Below are 23,668 nucleotides of genomic sequence, written 5' to 3' on the forward strand. Positions count from 1 at the left end.
CACTCAAAAGTTTGGGCACACCTCATTTAATTAAATGAGAAGGTGTGTCCAAACTTTTGACTGGTAGTGTATGTTTAACGTGTGTAAAATGCACCCCCACCCTCCACTCATCATTCATCCCCTTTACCCTCATCCCTCCATACTGTCAACCCTTCATCTCTTCTTCTCTCCTATAAGCTACCATCTTGGCACACCATTTCCATCACTTGCAATAAACCGATCTAAACTTGAATCTACATTGGCATGGTCCTTGTTAGTGAAAACAGGAATGTGTTTTACAGAACTTTTTGTTTTCGGTGTGATTTGGCACTTAATTATCTGACTACTCACCCTGTAGATGCTGCACGGTAATTATATGCCAACTCCAGAGTTTGGCAGGTTTAGATTTTGATAGTATATCGTTTTGAAGAACTAAAGTGGGTTTTGTGGTGCTGTGCTGTTTGTGGTTATGTGGTTCTTTAAATGCTAAGGAGAGGTGCAATTGAATGTGAGAGGATAATACAGTAAATCATTCAATAGACCTCTGAACAGTTTGTTCCCCTCACTTCTAAAATGATGGCTACAACCCTGAAATCGCCACTGCTGGAGACACATTTAGACATATGATAGTGTTATGTCCGAACAGCCATATATGAAGCTAGTCACTTGCAATCGGACAGCCCAGATCGTATCTTAATGCAAGGTCTGAACATGCTCGTAATGGAGCAAGAAAGGAGCAGCCACAGTGAGGTGTTAGATAAAGAGCAGCAGGTGACAGACAGCACACCCCCAACTTCCTGGCGAGATATTCAACTCCTCTCACTGTACCCCTGTGTACACAGCTATGGCTCTTTTTCTTTGCAGGGACTCAGGAGCCAATCCCAGGTGACACTGGGTGAAAAGCAATGTACACTGAAGACGAGTCACCAGTGAGTTGTGCTGAAACAAAGAGACCAACCATGCATGTAAACTCCATACCTACAACATTGTTGCTGCGACTTCGGAGTCCAAAACATACATCATTCAATAAATCATTCATTCATAGTGCAATAACAGTATACTGCATGTATTACCAAGGCAGATAGTGAACAAAACCTAAAGTCTTACAATCAGAGGTGAACCAACCAGTTGTATCAAATTGTAAGAGGATATCAACCAACCTATAGCATCTATGAATAAAATTTAACAGCTACAATTTATACAGAGCGTGTTTTCATACTGCAGAGGTTTCTTTACTGCAATGCCTAATTCAGCATCATTTACTTGAGTGGAAACATAACTGTAACTCTTTTACCTTTACTTTACTTTACTTTACTTTACTTTACTTTACTTTACTTTACTGCAAATAAAAAGACAAAGCAAAGCAGATAACTAAGCAGATAAAAATAGAACTAACCAAATACATAAAAAAAATATATAACCAGAATATGGAGAGTATTGCATGTAAAGCTTCCATCACCTGACTTAGAGGAGGAGATCTGATTGCATAGTGGTTGAAAACAAAGACAAACCTCAACCTAAAAAAGGGCCTTAGGATGCTTTTTTCCAGTTTGGGAAAATGTAATGATTCGAGCTCGTATGTGCTGTGTTTGTAATATTTTTCTACTTGATTGGATCTGACTTTATCTTTTGTTTGTTAGATTAGGCACAACAGATAAAAAGAGTCATACTGAAAGACGGCTCTCTCTCTCATCTAAATTACACATTTTCATTCTTCTATTCATTTGTTGGCAGTTAAAACCGAGGTGTTCTCTCGTCCTGGCTGTGTTATTAATTATCCATGACAGCTTGGCACAACTCCAAAGGACAGAACAGTTTTCTGTATGATCTCCAAGTCACGTCTCACTGCTTTTTGCTCTTTAGTCTCAAGCAAGTCTTATGGCAGATTTGCTCAGTGTGAGTCCTACTGCTCAATTCATTGTTGTCGCTGTTGCAATTTATAATAGCAACACACATATTTAGTGTAAATGACACAAGCACAAGCTTATCAGCTAAATGACACTATGATACCATGGTGTGGTGCTTCTGTCCCAGCAGAACTGTCTCTGTTATCTTAGGACTGTTTTGGGAATTTATATATTTATTTCTTCCTTTCTGTCTCAGGAGTCTCCTCTCCAATTACAATGACAGTACACTCAGCATAAAATCTGATCCAACAGAGCAGTGCCTCAACAGAAGCACTGCTCTTTGCTGCTTCAGCATTAGTAAGAAAAATAATGGTGTTTGGCATAATATTAGCAACTGTATGGAAGGTGTTACCAGCAGTTGGGATGGAAATGGTGTTCAGCACACAACAACGATTAAGTAAAGAGTTGATGGGATTTACACCACTTATACGGACCTAAAATGAAGTGTGTGTCTATTTTCGTGAATATGAAAATACTGTACTCTTCCAAGGATGTCATTAGACACTGTGAAGGAGCAGTGTGTATAGTATACAGTACACCGATCAACCACAGCATTAAAACCACTGACAGAAAAAACAAAAAGAAATAAAAAAGTAAAGTTGCTGGACCTGGCATTCGAGTGGATGTGAAGAGGCAACCCCACGTCAAGCAATGGTCTTGCTTTTATATAGCGCTTTTCTACCTATTGGTACTCAAAGCGCTTTTACAGTCACAGACACATCCACTCATTTGCTCACACAAGCACACACATTCACACACCAGTGCCAGTTGCACTGGGGGCAACTGGGTTCAGTGTCTTTGTATCTTCAATCTTGTTGTCTCTGACCCACTACTAAAGGCACAGGTTTCAACTAAGTTTACAAGCAACAGCAAACAGTAGAACCATACATCTAGCTGTATCATGCATGTGAAAAAAAATAAAATGTCAAATGACAGCTATCAGGTTGTCCCTGTTTTGGCATGGAGATATGATACAAGAGGCACTCTACAAATAAAATTCTTTGGTGTGTTTCAACTTTGCCTAATATTTTGCAATTCAGTACAGATCCAGAAATTACAGTACATCTACTCTACACTGAGATGGTTACTGTATCCTATATCACAACATTTGAACCGTGCTAATTAACAGGCCCAAGTATGGCGCTCCATCATAGTGACGAATGAAACATGTAAACATTCATAAGCTGACCTGTTTCTCCTTTCACGCAGACAGAGCAACTCTCACTCCTCCTGTGTGACTGATGGCTTTTTATATCACAACTGTAAAGTGCAGCATGATGAATGGATGGACTCCAGCGCTGAATATACTTCAAAAGCCTCTTTCCTGTTGGTAATCTTAGTTAAAAACTAATTTACTTTGATATATGGTATGTATTTTCATACTGCCTATGTAACTAAAGCAAGTACCTGGAGAATTGGAGAAGACCGGAGAATTGAATATTCTATTGCAGTGATTGTGAACTCCACAGACACATTACTGAGTAATAAAGCTACATACATTCAAAATAGCAACTCTCATATGAGTTTGATGTTTTCACTGTCAGTGTCAGGACGCTTGTGGCTGCATGTTGGTGACTAATGTGTAATTGTAGAGCTAAATGTGGTTAATTATGAGCAATTAGGATTATTTTTGTCTGATCTCAGTGTCATGTGACACGCTGATGAAATCTACAATATGCTGCAAATGCTTCACTTAGGAAATGAAAATGTCGTGCACAACACCATTGTCTGAACGGTGTCTGTGGCTACACATGTTCCAAATGTAATCAAATAATTTGAAAACATCATATAGAAACCACCATTACAGAAGAGCTGTGTTTAAAGCTGGAGTAGTTTAGGACTAACCGTGATCAATATATACAGATAATGCTTAATCACACTTTTAGTTAATTGCTTTCAATGCAAAATGTCAAAATCAGACATATGCTGTGTATGTGACAACATTAGTTCCTGTGATAGATAAACTGATCTTGATATAAAGTTGCATTCCTTTAAATATGATGATTTGCAGGTTAAACTGGTTCTCAACAAAATATTTTGTCTCCAAGAATACAATGAGACTGTTAATTATTCGGTCTGCCATCTGTGAGCTACTTTTCATTATCTTGAATAACAATTACCCATTATGAGCACGACTGAGAATAATTTAAAGAAAGGCTTACACATTAGTGGATTGACTTCTATTTTGTTTATTTTACAGAAAAACAAGGTATTTAACAAACAGGGTTATATTCTTCATATTAGATATTTGTTGAGCAGCAGAAATTATGTCATGAAAATGGATGTGTAATGGTAAATATGTGTTTCCACCAAGGACACTGGTAGAAATGTGCTAATGGGGCTAAGCCCTCCCATGCAAATCACTCAAAATATGATATTATTTTTTAAATAACTTACAACAGATTGTTTTGGTGGAACCAAGGGCACACTAACATCATCAAATAGTCAAAAGGGAAATATAGAATATCTATAAAGTGGCGGATTTATTGCAGCCCTAGCGCCCCTGTGGCAAGTAGTACAGTGGTCAGTCACACAGACTACCACACAGGCTTTCGCAGTTCAAACCCTGGTTACTGTAAAAACACATCTGTAACTCAGCAAACAGCTAAAGATACATAATTTGCATTTTTCATTTTTTGTTAATATTTCTCAGTAGTTGGATTTTGTATGTTTAATCCGCTGAAGATGAAGTTACTGAAGTGAAGTGTTGTAGTTTTAATCAAAATGTTTTGGTTTATCCTTTATCACAGTATTTACATACTGTGATATTCCATTCTACTGTCTCAGGTACAAACTACTCAGTCTTTTCATTCAATGAATCTGAGAAGCTGGAAATGTTCTTTTTTGGGTTCCAGCCTGAACCCAGACCAGGTCAGAAGAACCACTAATGTAGGGCACTGAAAGAGTATAGTGTCCCTGTAATTGATGTAACTGTGTGTATTGTAGGTGATGCTTCTTTTGCTGCTGTGTTAACTATTTAATCAGTGTTATGCATTTGTTAGTCCACCCACCAAATATCACCACCAGCTGCCACTTCCAGTTTTTTTTTTTTTTGTACCTACTGTAACATATGTTATAGTATTGCATCACTGCAGTCTCAACAAAAATGCTGGAGATATGACAACAAGGGCAGCTGTCAGGTCCGTGTAAGATTTCATCTAGCATTTGTTAATGCGTCAAACACCATAAATTAAGATGTGTAAAACAGAGGAGAAGGCGGTTATATTTTCACAAAGTTGCCAACTTCAAGAAGACTTGTCACTTTTTTGTCAAAAGCGTGTGTGTGCTTCCAACAGGAGTCTCATTTCTTTCTTACCACAGAGTATTCTTGATAAACGGTTACTTAAGCAATGAATTATGCATGCAGCCTGATGTGTTATACATTTGATAAAACATTCCTTTATTCACCTTTTATTGCTCCCTCCGACATTCAGAGTCACAACCAGTTAATAAGCAGCTTTCATATTCAATCATTTTTGTGGTTGACAGTTCTTGAGTTTCAGTGAATTAGAAAGACGTCATAATATTCCAGGGTCACAAAACTAGAAATGAAAAGGAAATGTCAAGTGATGTTAAGTTTGTGTGACACACTGGTCTGAGAAGGCTTTAGCTAAACTGGTGTTATTTAGTAACATATAATATGTACCAAACTATTGAATTTAGTTTCACACAGAAACATAAAAATATGGAATGTATGCAATTAACATACCTTGCTCAGCATACTAAGGGCACTAGTATTAAAATTCCAGCATCAGCCCTCCTAGCTAGAACGCCTCTTATCTGGCCTTGCATCTTTTCTCCATGTCCTTGTGAAACAAAGCACCGTGATGTCAGAATAAACAATTACCAAAAGATCTATTACAAACCATGTGTGTAAACAATACCTCCATACACTAGTACACAAGTGACAAAAAAAGCTCCTTAAAAAAGCTCCTTACCCTGTTTTCCCGTATTTACTTTAAATAACATTCCATTTGGATTGTATTATGGGATGTGTTTCAACAAAGAAAAAAATAACATTTGCATTATCCTCCAACCAACCACTGCTGTCTTGTCATTTCTTCTATCACTGTATAAAGCCCAAATCTCAGCTCAGACTGGACCAACTCCAGATGCATTTTCCACTGCAAAGATTTTGTGGGTGGGGGAAGCTGGGCTAGCTTTCAGACTAAGCATACTCTCCTTACATGGATTTACACCAAGGGCAGGTTAAATAAAATTACGAACCTAACCTGAGATAAAAAGCACTGACAGTTCTTATTGAGATTCCCAGGGTGTCATGAAACATGTTATGACCTTAGAAGCTGTGAAGCTTGTCCATCGTTGCAGCCACTTTTCACAGCGGTTTAAGTGAGATACGGTGTCTGTTACTGCAAGGCATTCGAGGTGGATGGTCTTTCTACTAGCTGAAGATCAAGAGGTTAGTTCAGAAGGTTAATAGCAAAGATAACGTTTGTTTCCCTTTCTTTTTGCTATGGTAAACAATAGCCCTTGTGCTGCTGCCAAGACTTGAACTGGGCTCATTTTTAAAAGTTTTTGTAGAACAAAAAAGATGTGCTAGGAGCACAGTGAGAGGACAGCCTGAAGCAAATTCTCTAACCAGTGATGTCCCAAGAATATTATTAAAAATTGCTCTGTCCTTCTGTATGAACAGAGCAGGTCAAGGTTCACAGAATTCACAGCATGTTTATATAATGTCCTTTCACCACCATTCACACCTTGAGACTGGATCCTGGGTGAATACAGTACCATTCACTAGAGAAAAATGACAGTCCAAGCCAGTTTCTGATGGACTACATCCACAGATGTTCCTATTTAAATCTTAGTTTTCTGTCAGTCCTTCAGAACTGAAGAAGCTATAATCTGCATCAACACAAACCTCACTCACAATCATACACCAGTGGGGTGCATAGTGAGAGCCAGTATAGTCATATAAAAAGACTTAGGATAGGGTGGGAACCTTTCAGTTATTGGTCACCGCTCTAAACCATATGAATCTCCAATGGAACAGCTTAACTAAAGACGCCACCACACCTGGGGGCAACAAAGACACTGGGTTAACCAACAACCAACAACCAAAACCAACCATGGGGGAAAGAAACAAAACAGATTAACCACCCTCTTTTCCACCAAAAAGAGTGCATAATATGTCACAGACAAGAAGAGTCATAACGGAACGGTTGAATGAAGCTGCCTCACACTTCCACCACTGTGGTCTAACATTTCTCTCTCTCCGAACCACACCTCTCCTCCACTCTTTAACCATGAATAGCTGATTACCTGAGTAGAAGCAGCTGCAGGTTGGAGGAGGGGTGATCACCTGGAGGAAGGAGAGTGGAGAGAGACACATACAAACGCACCACAACTACAAACGGCACTAGGGCGGTACATAAATTGTACTTTATTTTGTTTCGTACAATAACTGTTTATGCTTATTGAAAACACCTCTATGTTGAGTTAAGGCAGAAATGTCTGTTGAAAATTCATGGACTTTTCAGTTGGGACTATTTATTTATATTCTGCTCTGGAACCCCCTGCTCTTCCACACACTTGCATGGAAAGCTAAGAAGACAGCAGGGGACAAGTGCAAGGTTCTGTTTTTGGACCCGGCATACCACATGCTTGCGTTAGAGACCCGAGGCAGGACGAGCCATCTTCCTGCCCTTCACGAGCCATCATGAAAGGCTAAAACCAGCCAAGTAGAACTGAGAACAGAGAGGAAAGAACAGCAGGACAAACTAGATAAACATACATCTGTCATAGATACATAAGTTCATCTGACAAAAGCAAACCCCTACAATCAAAAAGTAATGATAAAGAGATATGGTACTGAAAAGACACACAACAGAGGAGCTGGGGAGGAGGTGGGTTGCTGTAAGGCTAGCAGAGGAAGCAGAGAAAGAGGCCAACATAGGTCATATTTAAATAGGGTGCACTGAAAGCAATTGTCCAATAGGAGGCAGTGAGGAGGTCACTGAGTAATCAGCTGATTGAAGCAGCTTCTGCTGTTAACCATTCATTTAGGCTTGACAACATGTCAATGACCTGGATGACTGAGAACTTTCAAAGACATATTGTAGGTAAAAACTGCTCATGTAAACAGGATTTTAGTATTTGCTGTAGAAAAGTGTGGAAGAAGCAATGAGACTGCTTAATTATGGAACTGTATGGAAATCATTTGCAATCACATGACAGTTCAAAACAGATTTATTATGTTATTAGATTACATCTATAGATCTACTCTGTGTGCCTACTTTGTATGAACCTGCTGACTGATGAGACTGATGTGAATCCAGCTTTTGCTCATGTGCTTGTTATTGCAACCATTGTAATAGTTAATGAAAAAAAAAGTGTTTGTGTATAAAGAATTCACCAGACGACCTCTTAAATTTGCAATTATATAACAGAAGCTCGGCACACTTGTGCGTACACACTTCCAGCATTTCACATGGGCAATCCATATTGTATCAGTCATGGTTGTAAAAATAACTATGTTAACTATGCGTGTGTCTTTCTTATATTTGTATCCTGGTAAAAAACAAATAGTTTCACTCATAGTACAGATCATTTTTAAACTGAGGCATTATTCTACATGTCAGTCTAGGCTTCCCTTGTAAAAACAAGAGGTAACAATGTGTATGATATGTTTTTCCAATTAGTTGTTATGATCACATCATCAAAACAGAAAGGAGATTACCTGTGTCAAATGTAATGACACTGGTTCGGACAGTTTTTTCTTCAGTAATGTGTTCAGGTTTTACAGTTGATTGGGCTTCCATGCACAGTCTCAAATATGTGTGTTCTCAATCTTAGCTGCAATGACTCCAGTCCCTGTGTCTATATATAATGGATGGATGTAAACAAAGTTTTTGACTAGCCAATTCTGAAAATACCTCAGGTACCAAGAGAGGAGCTGTGGTGTTGTGTAACAGAGAAGTATGCTGTTGTATCAGAGCAGTAAGACAGTGGTGAGATATGCTGTAGGTGTGACAGAGAATATTACGGTGAAGGTAAGACCCCTCTTGTCTTCTTGCTGTGTGATGGACAGACTGACAGATGAGTTCGGACAAGAAACTCCATGGACTGTAATAGCTTCAGAAAATCTAGAGAGTTGGAGGTTTACTCTGAAAAGAAGAGGAATGAAGGTGAGCTGAATACATGTGTGTGAACAAGAGGGACCCTAGTAGAATGGTGAGGTTACAGGGAGCGGAGGTACAGAAGGTGCAGTACGTTGAGTACTTGGGGTCAACAGCCTGAAGCAATGAGGAGTGTGGAAAAGTGGTGCAGGCAAGATCGAATGAGTGGAGAAATGTGTCAGTTTAGGTGTGATACATGATAAAAGAGTAGCCGTTACCATGAAAGGAAAGGTTTACAGGACAGTGGCAAGACCAGTGATGTTACACAGTTTAGAGACAGTTAGAGGACACTTAGAGGAAAAGACAGGAGGAAGTTCTTGAAGTAGCAGAGCTGAAGATGTTGAGGTTTTCTCTGAGTGTGACCAGGGTGGATAGGATCAGGAATGAATACATTAGATGGACAGATCACGTGAGATGATAAAGTTAGAGAGGCCAGAATAATATGATTTGGACATGTTCAGAGGATTGATAGTGAACATATTGGTCAAAGGGAGATGATGTCAGAGCTCCCAGGCAAGAGGTCTAGATGATTTAGAGGTTTATGGATGTAGTGAAGGAGGACATGATGGTAGTTGGTGTGAGAGAAGAGGATACAGAGAATAGGGTGACATGGAAGTAGGAGATTCACTGAGGCAACCCCTGAAGGGAGCAGACAAAAGGAGAAGAAGAAGACTGTGGATTTATGGCAGACATAAGATATGTTTGTTGCACTTACAGTCAGGTGCAAATTACATAACACATAGAGTACATCAGTTTATACACCATTAATATAGAATTGTATATCTGTTGCATGTATTTGATGCAAACACATAATGTATTGTACGCATGGGACAAGAATGTCTCCTCAATGAAAAATTTGCGCATGACTAATTTTCAATAGAAAATACATTTTGAACGAAATGTTACACTAGACCATATCACATTTTCTGTTATTTACATCAATCACCTACTGCTGACTCCTATGCAGATCATACATATGCTGTTTGATTTATTCACAAGGACACTGACAGTACACATCTAGCCAGTGATTACATTTTTATCATAGTCCAATATTGTGCATATTTTCTAGGTTTTGAGGGGGGAGAATGGATGTTAGCACATTGACAGACACTGTCCCTGATATGCTCCCGTCATGCCCAAGAATTTTGATGTTTGGTCAATTCGAAGCACAAACCTGTGTCATATTCTTGTCTACAGTTCACTGAAACCCATTATCTGTCCCCTCAATCATCACTCTGAAAACAATCTTCAGAAATACTGAAAAGCTGAAAAACTCACACAGCATTTAGATTATATTGCAATATTTAATTATATTATATTATATTGCAGACTCAACCGTGATTAGCAACACAATATTTCTATTGCAATGTTTTTCAAACATTTTTCAAGATTGGAAGGGAACAGTCACAATTACTCCAACAAACAGTGCAATCCTGTAGTCTGATGAGATGAGCTAGTCCAAAAAATTGTCACCACAGTAAAGTGCATTGTGTGAACTGAGATGTTGATTGTGGTTTGAACTGCTAATGCTGTGCGTTAGTAGTAAGAAAACATCTCTGCAGTCAGAGAAGGTGAAACTGATACAGACAGGACAGATGAATTCATGCCTTAGGCATGTGAAGAGGACAAAAGCTTGACTACCCATTACAAATCTAATATATAACGCTGTGAATCATCATAACATCAGCCGAGTCTGTTAGTTGTTTGAAATAACTCAGAGCTAAAAAGTAATAACTTTACTTGTTTCAGTGCATTTCCTCTTGATTTTAAGACTTATTTACATTCCAGTTTATTTCAATCTGTAATGAAAACATCTGCATGTGTATATAATACTACAGTGTAATGAAAGTACCCTGCAGGTTTCCCAAATAGTTATTTTAACCCTCCTTCAAATTTACAAATACTGTTTATCCTTAGGGTCAATTTGACCCCAGCAATTTAAAAATCTGATAATTACAAGTAAATTTGTAACTCAATTTGAAAGTTGGTCTTATTCAAGTATATGCTGTTGTTCTTTTGGGGAGTTGCACCATAATATCTTTGCATTTTTAGAAAGTACCACCATTGTCTCCCTTTCTCTTCATGCCCCCAAAGCATGCTTCGAAGATTTAATACTGCATATTATAGCAACCTCAATATCATCCAAAACAAGCATGACAAGCATGCCACCTCCAGAAGTTTTCTGATGATACAACCATTATCGAGTGCGTGTCTCAGGGAAACGATCTGCAAACTGCTGCATCCAGGTCCTTCATCCCCACCAGCCATCAGGCTGTACAACACCAGCCCGAGTTAACAATAACTTACAACTGGGACTGTCTTTGTGACCTGATTTGTCCTTTTTACAGACTATTTTTCACAATAATCTGCTTTTTTGCATTGCCTATCTTGCACTACCTCAATGTCCATGTGCACTGATCCTAGCAATTTATATTATATTCCAATTTTTTTATTTAGCACTCTTTGGATTTCCCTGCCCACACTATATAGACTGTGCTGTATATTATTGTATATTTTGTGCATTATTTCGAATTTGATACTCACTCACTGAAAGTACACATTTCCCATTGGGCTAACTGCATTAGGGATCTGCTTCCTGAGATTCCTGCTGCTCACCCACTCACCCTGCATATTAAGCACCTGGCTTTCATATTGTTTATCCGTTCCCATCCATCGATCCATATACTTAGTTAAGATTAGATTTGTAAAAATTAGACTTAAATAAATCTCACTTAATTAAGGTATCTATCTATCTATCTATCTATCTATCTATCTATCTATCTATCTATCTATCTATCTATCTATCTATCTATCTATCTATCTATCTATCTATCTATCTATCTATCTATCTATCTATCTATCTATCTATCTATCTATCGTTGTTGTTGCACATGTATGTGGAACTCCATCTCAACATGGGCTCACCCTCTACATCTATGGATGGGGAGCTGAAAGAGGGAGTGGGGCGGAGAGAGTGTGAAGAGACGGAGAAGGTGGGGACAGACTGAACAGAGGCGGTCTTTTATTCTCCTCAGTGCTACAGCCACAGAGAGCCGGAGTGAGAGAGAGAGCCAGAGGGAGAAGAGGGAGAGAGGGATACACACTTTCTCATCTGCTCCTCCACTGTGGCGGGGAAGGCAGATACAGAGTGAGCGAGCGCCAGAAACAGATGAGAGTAATGCAGCGTGAGGAGGGGGACATCCATCCACATGAGGTAAAGCCCAACACTACATACATCTCTACCATCCATTCTCTGATTTCCTCCCATCACCTTTTTCTTCTCCTTTATCTTTACTCCAGCTTCACAGTTGAGGCTGAAATGTCGTTAAGCTGCAGCTGCATGTGCTGTGTGTATGAGACAAAAAGAGTCTGCATTTGGTACAGTTTGATGACAACTGTGTGTGTATGTGTGTCTTTGAATGAGACAGAAAAACATTGCATGTCCTTTCTGTGTGAATTATTTGAGAGCATGTCTGTAAATTAATAAATATTCACACTTCCGATGTACGTGAGGCTGCTGCTGCTACTGCTCTGTAGTGAATATTATTTATATAACTGCACATATGCGTGCTGTTAACACATAAACACAGACACATACACGCACACACACACACGCATACACACACACACACACACCGCACACACACACACACACACACACACACACACACACACACACACACACACACACACACACACACACACTCACTCCTGTAGCCCTATCGACCAGTGGATTGGTAGTGTTTGACTCCAGGCAGAGCTGAGCTTAAAGGAAATCATTTGCACACTACACTGTGATCACCTCTCTGCCTTGTGTGCAAACTGACCTGGTGTTTGGGTTTTAAAACAACCATCTCTTTGGATTTTTGGAAGAGTTACTTTTGAGAAACGAGAGAATAATATTTTAAAAAGTGTGCATCCCAGAGGAATAAAATGTATAAATCCCAAAGCAAATCAACATTCAGATTTTTGTGTGTAAATATATATATATATATATGCAGATAGATAGATAGATCCAATTTAATGTTTTACAGACTGTGTTTTAAGGGGTTACGGATTTTTCAAATAATGCAGTGAAAGAGCCACTTGTGTGCATGCTTATTTAATCATTTAAGATATCATCTTATCTTTTGAAGTTCAAAAAAAAGTTGTCATGCTTGTTTTGGATGTTTCCTCTTTTGTTAGTCTGCTGTCAGACCCTAGGGTAGGGTGTTATTATACAGGCAACACTTGGGACAGGTGCCAAAGGTGACACAAAGCAGTTTTTATGTGTTTAATTAGAGGAAGCTCCGAGGACCTTTAGAAATCACTTCAACAACACAAGTTTTTGCTGTGTACGAACACTTAGATTTGAATAAAATGGCTACTACATGTAATCTGTATAGTCAAGAGTTTTCTTAGGGTATTTGTCGTTTTCAAAACTGTGAGCATTTCTACACCAGGTCAGTTCGATCGGGCTTGTTTGAACACAGATTCACACTCCTTTCTGGAACAAATCCACCAAGCTGAGACTAGTTTGAGAGAGTAGTCCCAGCCTGCTTGCAATCTCTAAATAATTCTAATAATTATATAACCAAGCCATAACCAGATACAGCTTTGGAAGAGAAAATGTCGTTTGAATGGGTTGTTGTAAGCCTCCAGAGTGCGTGTTCAGGAGTACATTAAAATGTTGATTTCTATGAGTAGCCTATATGCTCAATCCAAATGAAGATGTCATTCATGCACATATTACTGCTACATAAACCACAGGACAGAAATAAATGCCAGTGACCACATCACTGCTGATAAACTGTTTTTCCAGCAAAATTCTGACCAATCCCCAAAGAAGTTTTCCCATAGCACTGAAGGTAGTGAGCTCCTGAGCAACAAGGCACAATGCATTTTCATGGAATATGAATCAATAAGCATAACATGTTTATTGAGTTGGCTTTAAATTTTTTGCTGCTTCTGATGCACTGATGCCTCAACCAATGATATGTGAGTGCTTCAACTGTTTCTGTGTTGTTCATACAGCCAATACAAGTTCCTAACCCGACAGCTGATGACAGAAACAAGCGCTTGAGTGACACTCAAAAGGCGAGTCACCTACAATGTCACAGACAACACAGATTTTTGTAGCTTTTGCCACTTTCACATTTATGGAGCTTTGCAGGCAGCATTTGTGATACTTTATATATTTGGATTAAAATACTCAAATGACTAAACTCCAAATTATTGCACTTTACAAAACACAAGAAACCCACTGTACTAAATAGAAACAAGTGTACCTGATTGTGCTGTTTTTGTAGAGATTCTGTCAAGCCATGTAGGCAAGCAGCACTGCAGCTATCTTTTTAATGATGAACTAAAAATAAAGTTCTGAAACTCAAACCACAGATCTTTCTTAAGCATGGACCATTGTCCAGACAGACTCGTCTGTTTATGTCAGCTGATGTATGTAAAATAAAGAATGCAATGACAAACACTGTCATGTGGTGCCCATTTGGCACAAACAATGAGCCCTCTGGACACAGGAACACTGAATTAACATGTCAGCTGAACATGATGCATAAAGCCACAGCTGATATGGTTGGTAATGGCACATGTGCACACACACCAAACCAGGGCTCTTGTATTTATGTAGATGTAACTGCAACATCAAAGTTCATGTGATTTAAAAGAAAACACTTTATTATTTATTAAAGTAGATCACCATCTTCTGTGGTCAGTTCTGATGCTCATGTGCCCATTGCAGGTGTTTTCAGCAGTGTACAGTATCTTATATGGATCTATTGACTGGTCTCCCATGCAGCCGCATGCAAAACAAACTGTCATGAACTGCTGATACTAGAGCCAGCAATAACCCTTTTAGCAATATGAGCTAATTAATGCAAAGCTGAGCACATGGACAACCTTGCATCAGAGAGGGAACCTTGCGGCCACTTTTCAGCTTTGTTTTGATATTAACCTCTGGGGATGCCTCCATTTGGCCTGCAGTTTTGGAGCTCTGATTCAGTCTACTAGCCATCAAAGTTTAACATTGTGTCATGCCATATGTTATGGTTGATCAGTGTAAGATTTCAAAAATTGAATTTATATTATGCCTTTAGGATTCTGTTTCAACATAAAAATAATCAATTATTACTTTACCAAAAGGAAAAATCTATATTCATCCTGTGACAGAACATGTTACAAACATGCATTCACTTTGTTGTGTGAAAAAATCCCTGAGGATATTCACTCACCAAGGCTCAAACAAACACATATTCTATTTTTATACCTTTCATTGTTAAATATGTTCCCACATCAATACCCCTTATTTTCCCTAATCAGTGTTTACTTTTGGCCCACGGGGGACCTACTATAACCACTTTGATGGGATAAATTAAAGGATTATCTTATCTTATCTTATCTTATCTTATCTTATCTTATCTTATCTTATCTTATCTTATCTTATCTTATCTTATCTTATCTTATCTTATATGAATTTACAAAAATAAAGTCCTGAAGACAAGAAATGTTTATCTCAAACAGCCCTGTTTTCTCCTTTGACTGAATGACTAACATTAACTCACTGATTGGTCAGTGACCTGTGACAAAGCTGTGCTTCATAATGTCACAGTAAGAATATATTTTTCTAGTCACATGTTTGACCAGATGAAATGGTATGCCTGCTGTGGATTTGTGAAACTCCTGAAGACAAATGACAGGAGCAGATTTAAAGACAAATTCCTCCAAATAAATGTTTAATGTTCAGTGAATTTTTTCAAGTAATTATGGCTTGGGTCAAAGGGAAACAAAGGAGACACAGTGATTCATGAATGGATGTCCCTTTAAAATGTAATGAAATTGCAGGGGTTGCTGGAGCCTATCCCAGCTGTCATCGGGTGAGAGGCGGGGTACACCCTGGACAGGTCGCCAGTCTATCGCAGGGCTAACACTGAGACATACAACCATTAACAATCACACCTAGGGTCACCAATTAACCTAACAAACATGTCTTTGGAGGTGGAAGGAAACCAACCAGAGTTCATTTTTCCAATTCTCACAGACCTACAGGACCACTGTACAGAGCAGTTGGCATCACAATGTTACATCCTGTTTCTATAGTGTCAAATAACTACACTAAAATAAAACTTCTCAGAACAGTGGACACTTCCCATCCATTAACATTCAGTATGTTTACATGCACGTGAAAAAAACATTACTCCGACTAAAATCGGAGTTCCTTTTATCCAATCAAGACACCCAGATAATACGATTGGAATTCGGGTTTCTCCGCCATGTATACACTTAATAGGACAACTAATAGGATAATGCATGTGACCATGCTCCACAACCGTGGTGCTGGCGTGTAACCCCGGAACAAAAACATCCAAGAAAGCCGGCTGCAGAAGAAGGAGAAGGTAAACAGACCTGGTGGAAGAACCGTCTGAGGGATAGCATCTTCACATACACACATATCACCACCTAGTGTGGAGGAGGACATGTCAGTTATTCAATTTTCTCCGCTGCATGTAAACTGGGCACCAGGACTGTAGTCAGAAAGTCGAATTCAGCTCCATTACGCTCTGCGTGTAAACACACTGATTGATGACATGGAGCTTATGACCTATACTGCAGGCAGACACCAGAGGGAGCTGTACTTGCATTAGCCTCACTTTATAGGAACTTTTCCATTATGCATCTTTTTTGCAGTCTATGTTTCCAATGTGTGACTGGCATCATTCAGACAGGAAAAGCCGAACAAGAAATAATGCAAATTCTGTGCAGTGGTGTACTTGAGAACAAAAAATGTATCAGCTTGAGTGTATACACGATTAATTTGTCAAAGAAAACATTTCAGATTTAACACAATGTTTGTTTTTCTCCTGCTCACTCCTGTAAAGTTAGTTTAAATTCATCATACAACTCTGAAATTCATGCACAGAGCATCTGTTGCTACGACCCTAATCTTCAGATTTATACAATATTAGGTCATCAAAACCATAGTGCCTCTCTACCAATAAGCTAAGTAAACAAACTGCTGTGTGTCTATGTCTGTATTTACTTATTGTAACAGTAGCATACTGGCGTCTTCTAAAATCTATGCAGGCAGGAAAAAATACAAAGGGAAAGTAAAATAAACATGAAGTAGTTGGTTTTCAGTTAAAAAGAGGAATTCAAGTCATTGTCTGGAGACATTCCTCTCATGTTGTGCTGTTGCTTAGTGGTGTGGAAACACAATATGATTTACAAAATTTACCAAGATAATATGCAAACACACGGATTAAGAGTTGAGTTTGCAGTTACAGCCACCAGCATCAAAAGCAAATGAAAGCAGGGAGGCTTCTTAATGTTGCTACTGAAACAACAGCCCTAGAACTGTCAGACGGATGCAGATTTATGTATGAAAGTAGAGACCTTGTATAAGGTTCTGGCTCCTCTCAGAAAGGGACTAATCATATGCTCCCTAAATAAATCATGGGCAGTTAATCATAGGTCACTGCGCTAAAAAATTGTCACACCTCATATACTTGTAGATATAACCAACCGATAAGCTGTGTCTCTATACTATAGGGAAGCAAAATGCACGCCCAGGTCTTTTCATACTGTTGTAAGGTTGGGCCAACTTAACAAAGCAAACAAAGGTTACAAACAATATCAAAAACCAAAAACATCTAACATCTTCTGTGGCCTCCCACAGAAAATAAGTAGTACCATGGCACACACCTATCTTTGTAGACTCCTAATCAGCACACTAACAGAGAAAATCACAAATAAAGACATATAAAAATATAAAGGTGGCCAAAGAGTCTTGGGATCTCAGGCTGGAGTTTCTTTTAAGTGTCTTGAGACAATTTGTATTCTTCTCGACACTATTTGAATAAAATAAAACTGAATTGAATTATTCAGTGTCTCTGCAATCTAAGTTCATGAGAGCTGTTGAAAGTCACAGTACATTATTATATCTAGCATGATGGTCTTATAGCAATTACTAGTATTTTAATCCTTTGGAGGACCATCTGAGGCCATTGGGGGTAGTTGAGGGACACCGCCATTCACTGCTAGTGCTGTTCAGACGAAAACATCCACAATTAATTGATATTCAGTCCTAGAGGGGATTTTGATATCCATCAGGATAGAACTCACAGAGACATGAGTACAATGTACAAAACTATTCACAGATATCCCCCAGCCAACCCTGGTGGGGTTCAAACTCAGACTTTACTTTGTATGTGACAGTTCACACCATATTTCAAAATATATTCTGCTAAGAGTGTCAACTCGTCTGGATGATGGAGTGTGAAGTTTTGTGTGCATCACCGTTGTGAAAATGGGCAGTTTATATAACTGTAAAATGGTTCACACATGAGGTCTGACCGGATCCTCGTGCAGTGTCAAGGGACGTCTTAAGAGGCAGCATAGATAGTGAAATTGTTCACTTACTGTGAAAGTGCATCTTTCCTAAATCAACTGAGGCATTAGTGGCCCCCGTGCATTTACGGGATGTCTCTGAAGTGTAGAGGGAAGCAGCTTTTTGCTTAAATGAGTGAGGCTGTGTCTGAAAGCCCACTAAAGCGAGTGAACAGGCCCACTGGCAACACGTGTCCTCAAACTTCAGTAACATGCAGTAATGTTCCCTTTAGCAAGGCTAGCTGTATTACTAGAAATGAACCTTGATGCTTCCTTCCATTTTGCAGGGGATGGCTGCTGCCACCAAGGTGTGCTATGTGGTGGGGGTGTCTGTTCTGATCTAGGTGTGTGGTACATGTCTAAGTAACATCTGCATGAATGTTCCTTTGCCCCTCGTCTGAGCCAGGTCATGATACAGGTCCAAAAGTTTCCTAGCAGAACACTGTATTGTCACAAGATGGTGATCATAATGTTATGCCTGATAGGAATACAGTACTTGTCTGGTTCCAACTTTCAGACATTGTCTCAATTTGTCTGTTGAGTGAATTAGTGCTGCTTGGTGTTGACACTGTTCCAGTAGTTATTTTGCTGCAGGGATTTCAAATATGTCTTGTGACGTCAAACTTGCCGTCTGTTGTGTTTCTCTCTACACGTCAGTGGATGCCAAACTTCCATCAGTGGATTTGTTTTAATTGACCGAGCGGAAATATACTACAACAAAATGTATCAAAACTTTTTACCTTGCATCAGTCTTTGCCTTGTTGAAATAAAATCCTCAAAACAGACATGCACAAACTGCTGAGTTTACTTTCAGCAAAATATGAGTTTTAGAAACATAAAAAAATATACAGTTAGTATGTTTTCAACAGCTCTAAAATAAGAAGTGAAATGTAGAAATCTGGGTTGTTTCTATTAAACTAACACTAGTCTGAAAAGATGAAAGTCTCCTCTCATTGTGAGTATACTGCTGGGGTCAGATATGTTTCTTTTAAAACTCTTTTTACCTATTTTATGCCTCTTTCTTGAATTTACCCTTAGCTAGAAAAGTAAAAAAGAATAAAAGGTACTGACTATGCACAGTCAGTGTACCACCTACAGTAAATGTTGGTCAGCATGAACCTAGTTCTGATGGTGCAGCAGCAAAGAGCCTGTTGTGCAGTACACTGAGAGCAGTACTAACAAAACTCCAGCAAAGGGGATGGTAAGTTATTATTCAGACGGAAGGAAGGAAGGAAGGAAGGAAGGAAGGAAGGAAGGAAGGAAGGAAGGAAGGAAGGAAGGAAGGAAGGAAGGAAGGAAGGAAGGAAGGAAGGAAGGAAGGAAATAACATGATGAAGGTTAACACTTCCCAGTTGCACCTTTATAACACATCAACTTAAGATACAGACATAGTACTGACTGTTAGACTGAAAGATAGTTACAGTATTTTATTCATGTCACACTTGTCCAGTCATCCAGTCATTCAGTCATCCACAATTCTGCTGTGATTACTTCAGTAATTCTATTAGTGATGAGCAAAATCAGAAGTCCCCAGTAAGACAATGTCAACAAAGAACTCTGAGCTAATGCAATTCGTGTTGAGACATTAATCCAGGTGTAAAATGTGAATGTGATTGCGGTTCATTATCACAAACATTCCTTTATTGTCATTCAGAGCTAGTCCTGCGCTTGCTGGACTCTAAGCAAAATTCTGGGACCCTACTACCTGACTTGTGTGAATTATTTCCACATGGTCACAGCCACACCTGAGGCCCCTTTGATTTTGAGCATGTGTATATGAAACATGTTCTTGCACAAATGCAATTAACTTTTTAGATTTTTTCAGATCTACAGTTTGGGCCAATGCAAGGCACAAAATCAGAATTGTTATTAGGGCCACGGGGCAATGCGCTGAGGCACTGTTGTTATAATACATGCATTATTTTTCCTCTTCCTCCCTCTTCAAGTCATAGGACAAGTTATATATCAAAACATGCAGTCTACTGCTCAGGCATACTTTCACCTAGAAACTTCATTTAAACTTTGATAGGTCATATAGTTTTTGATCAGTCACTGTTCAATGACCATGATCGTTTTTGGAGAAGGTTTGAGATTATATGGGTGTGTATTGCACGGAATGTTTGTGCTAGAGTGGGTGACATCATCAGCCAGAGTGGAGGAAGTTGTCTGAAATTGTCTGAAACTTTTGTCTTTCCACACTCCTCCTGGCCACAATTCACACTCTACACACATGATTTTTTCCACAGTTGTAGACAAACTTGTTCTGTCTTTCACAATGTGCTCGTCAAAGCAGTGAGACTTACAGAATTTAAAATGTGAGCATCTGAGTGGTCACATCTCTTTCAGCTCTCCATTGTCTCAAATGCAAAGATTTTCTGAGAGAAGTAGAAGGGACCCCTGTTTAAAACTTGCACGTGTCTCCAAAATATTTACTATAGAAAGACAAAAAACATATCTTCAAGTCTTCAGGAAAGTGTTCAGGAAAGTCTTACGATGATTTTTTGTCACAGTAACCCCAAATGTGAGACCAGCGCAGAAGGAGAAAATTCCCTTTTTTTCTGTCTGTCTCTGCCTAGCGTGCCTCTGTCATAATTGACAACCACCTCAAGTTGCCATGGCAACCACTGATTGGCAACCTCTGATTCTGACACTTTCTGTTGGAACGCCCAGATCAGATCTTAAGGCGAGGTGTGAACAGGCACAGTGTGCTGAATTCCATAGGTCTCATGCATAAATGTTAAATTATTGTTCTGTTACATCTACTCTTGAACAGTGGCGTAAGAGGTAAATAAGAAAATTGTACATGGGATCTGTGAACGGCAATATCCACTTAATAACTTTAAACAATTCAAATTATTAAATGAGTGAATGATTTCAGAAATATTTTTCTTCTGCGTCACTGTAAATTGTCATCATCATTAAAAATATTTCCCAGCAGAATATGCAAATGGGCTTTTGTGTGTATTGGCTGACATGTGGCCGAGAGCAATTATAAATGTTTCATACATGACGCCCATTATTTCTTACCAGTATGATGCCATAATATGTCATCATTATTTCCACTTCCACAACTGTGGAATTTAGACCCTTCCAGACACTGATTGAGATTCTCTAAGTAGTCACATTGGGCTTGAGATACCGAGATCCCAAATAAGGGGCACTAAATTGCATGCACAAGATTATAGGTTGCGCATGTTGTTGGTTTACATGTTGAAAGTGATCTACTATAATCAGTGTACCACCTACAGTAAATGGTGGTCAGCATGAATCTAGCTCTGATGGTGTCTGTTGTGCAGTACACTGCTGGAGTTTTGTTACTACTGCACTAAAGTTGGATGGTAAATTATCATTCAGACATAGGAAGGAAATCATATGATGAAGGCTAACACTTCACAGTTGTATCTTTAAAACACATCAACTTGAGATAGAAAATGGCTAAATAGACATAGTACTGACTGTTAGACTCCATCGACAGTTGTCCAGTCATTGTAAAAACGATTCTGCTAAGATTAATTTAGTAATTCTATTAGAGACCAGCAAAAGTAGAAATGATCCCCAGTAAGACCCTGACAACAAAGAACTCTTTGCTAATGTGATTTGTGTTGTGTTAGTGTAATGACATTTGCAACATTTTTGCACTTGCTAACCTTTAGTAAATCAGGCCTTAGAGATACAAACATTCGCTGAACATTTGATTAGCAACAGCTGTACAGTATATCTACTTGTCCATGCAATTATCCAATCATATGGTGGCAATGCAAAGCCTAATATACTGAGTCTTGTTTCCAGATGGGCTGGTTTGAGCAATAAAAATGAAACATACATTATGGTAACTCAGATAACCATCCTTTACATCTGTGGTGAGCAGCTGTACAGAAACGAAAAAGAAGTTGTCACACGCTTTGCGGTTGAAGACTGAAATTAGTTTGTAATAGCACCGAAGTAACCTGAGTGAAATACGCACAGCATCGATGGAACAATTCTGTGAAACAAAGATAAACAGATAGATAGCAAGTGAAGTTACCAGTGGACAGAGAAAGAGAGTGCAGTCTAAATGAAAGTCAGAAATCATGTCAGTATTCAAGTCACAGCCTCATCCTTCCTTCGGAGGTCCATTGTGTATTCCCTTCCAATTAGCATCATAATTAGCAACACTGAATACTAATCCTTGGCTAATTTGTTTTGATAGATCTCTAGAAACCAAAAGAAATTGTAGTGTACATCCCCTGTCCTTGGACTGCAGTAAAGACACTGTGAGTTATATTGTTTTCTCTCTGGCCATAAAATGTTGGATCATTGAAGTGTATCTGGTTAAATCCAGTTTACTGTTTAAAGTTATACATTCCGTAAGGTCACAACTGTTTTGATTTAATTCATTTGCATTAATTTTAGCTGTACATGTTAGGACATTTTATCACAGAAGCTCACTTTTCTGGTTCCTCAAAACTTTTTCCAAAAGTGCCTGCTAATGAGAAGTGGGGATGTCAGATTTGGACCCAAATGATCCAAAAGTCAGATGAGAGACTGTGGCCGGAACATCTTGCCAGAGTTATTTTATAGCCTGGCTGAGATGCACTTTACTCCTGATGGAGTAGGCTGAGGCAGAATGTTAAAATATCTGTTAATACTTTATGCCTGATCTCCACTCAGCAATCAGGAAAACTCTCAGCCAAAAGACCTTTGCTAGCAGCCAGGTAAGCAGCCTACTGCCAGCTACCTTTATGTCTGGTTTTAAAGGCTACTGAAAAACCAGCTTGGAGGCTCCCTATTCACTACTAATCCTAGACCTACTAATCCTGTATATTGGATATAGTTACTGTATGTCAGAGCTGTTTTAGGACAGCATTGGACAGATGTTAATGCTGGTATAGGGTCATTCCCAGTAATTGGATTTAATTCCCAGTAATGGAATGTACAAATGTTATACGTAGGAATGCACATATTATGCAAAATGTACAGAATCATCGTTAGTTTAAAAGAAAATTTATTGTTAGGTGAGAGAATGTAAGAGTGAACAGGAGTGTAGGAGTAAGAGTGAACATAGAGATGATGAATTGTTCAGTATGAAAAATTCACTGGATTGATATCTACAAGAATCTCTTAACAAGGCTCACCTTTTTACCATCTACTTTTGCACAGTTACTCAAATTTTACATTAATAATCCATCTTCTTGTGAGGGTCTCTGGTCTGGAGTGCTGAGTATCTGACCTGTGGAGTTCTAAGCTACATCTGCTGCCGTGGCCTCATCAACCAGCCCAGCCTTCATGGCC

The 23,668-nt window shown here is 38.9% G+C and overlaps 1 protein-coding gene across 1 annotated transcript in view; it reads left to right on the forward strand.

Annotated features, from left to right (window-relative positions):
• Positions 1–23,668, forward strand: part of LOC125011350 (cadherin-18-like) — a 113,602-nt gene that overhangs the window by 6,229 nt on the left and 83,705 nt on the right. The window contains exon 2 of the mRNA XM_047590521.1: positions 12,058–12,236. The gene's annotated coding sequence lies outside the window, so the exon portion shown is untranslated. The remainder of the gene's footprint in view (positions 1–12,057; positions 12,237–23,668) is intronic.

The sequence above is a fragment of the Mugil cephalus genome, chromosome 7 (assembly GCF_022458985.1).
Source record: "Mugil cephalus isolate CIBA_MC_2020 chromosome 7, CIBA_Mcephalus_1.1, whole genome shotgun sequence".
Taxonomy (NCBI): Eukaryota; Metazoa; Chordata; class Actinopteri; order Mugiliformes; family Mugilidae; genus Mugil; species Mugil cephalus.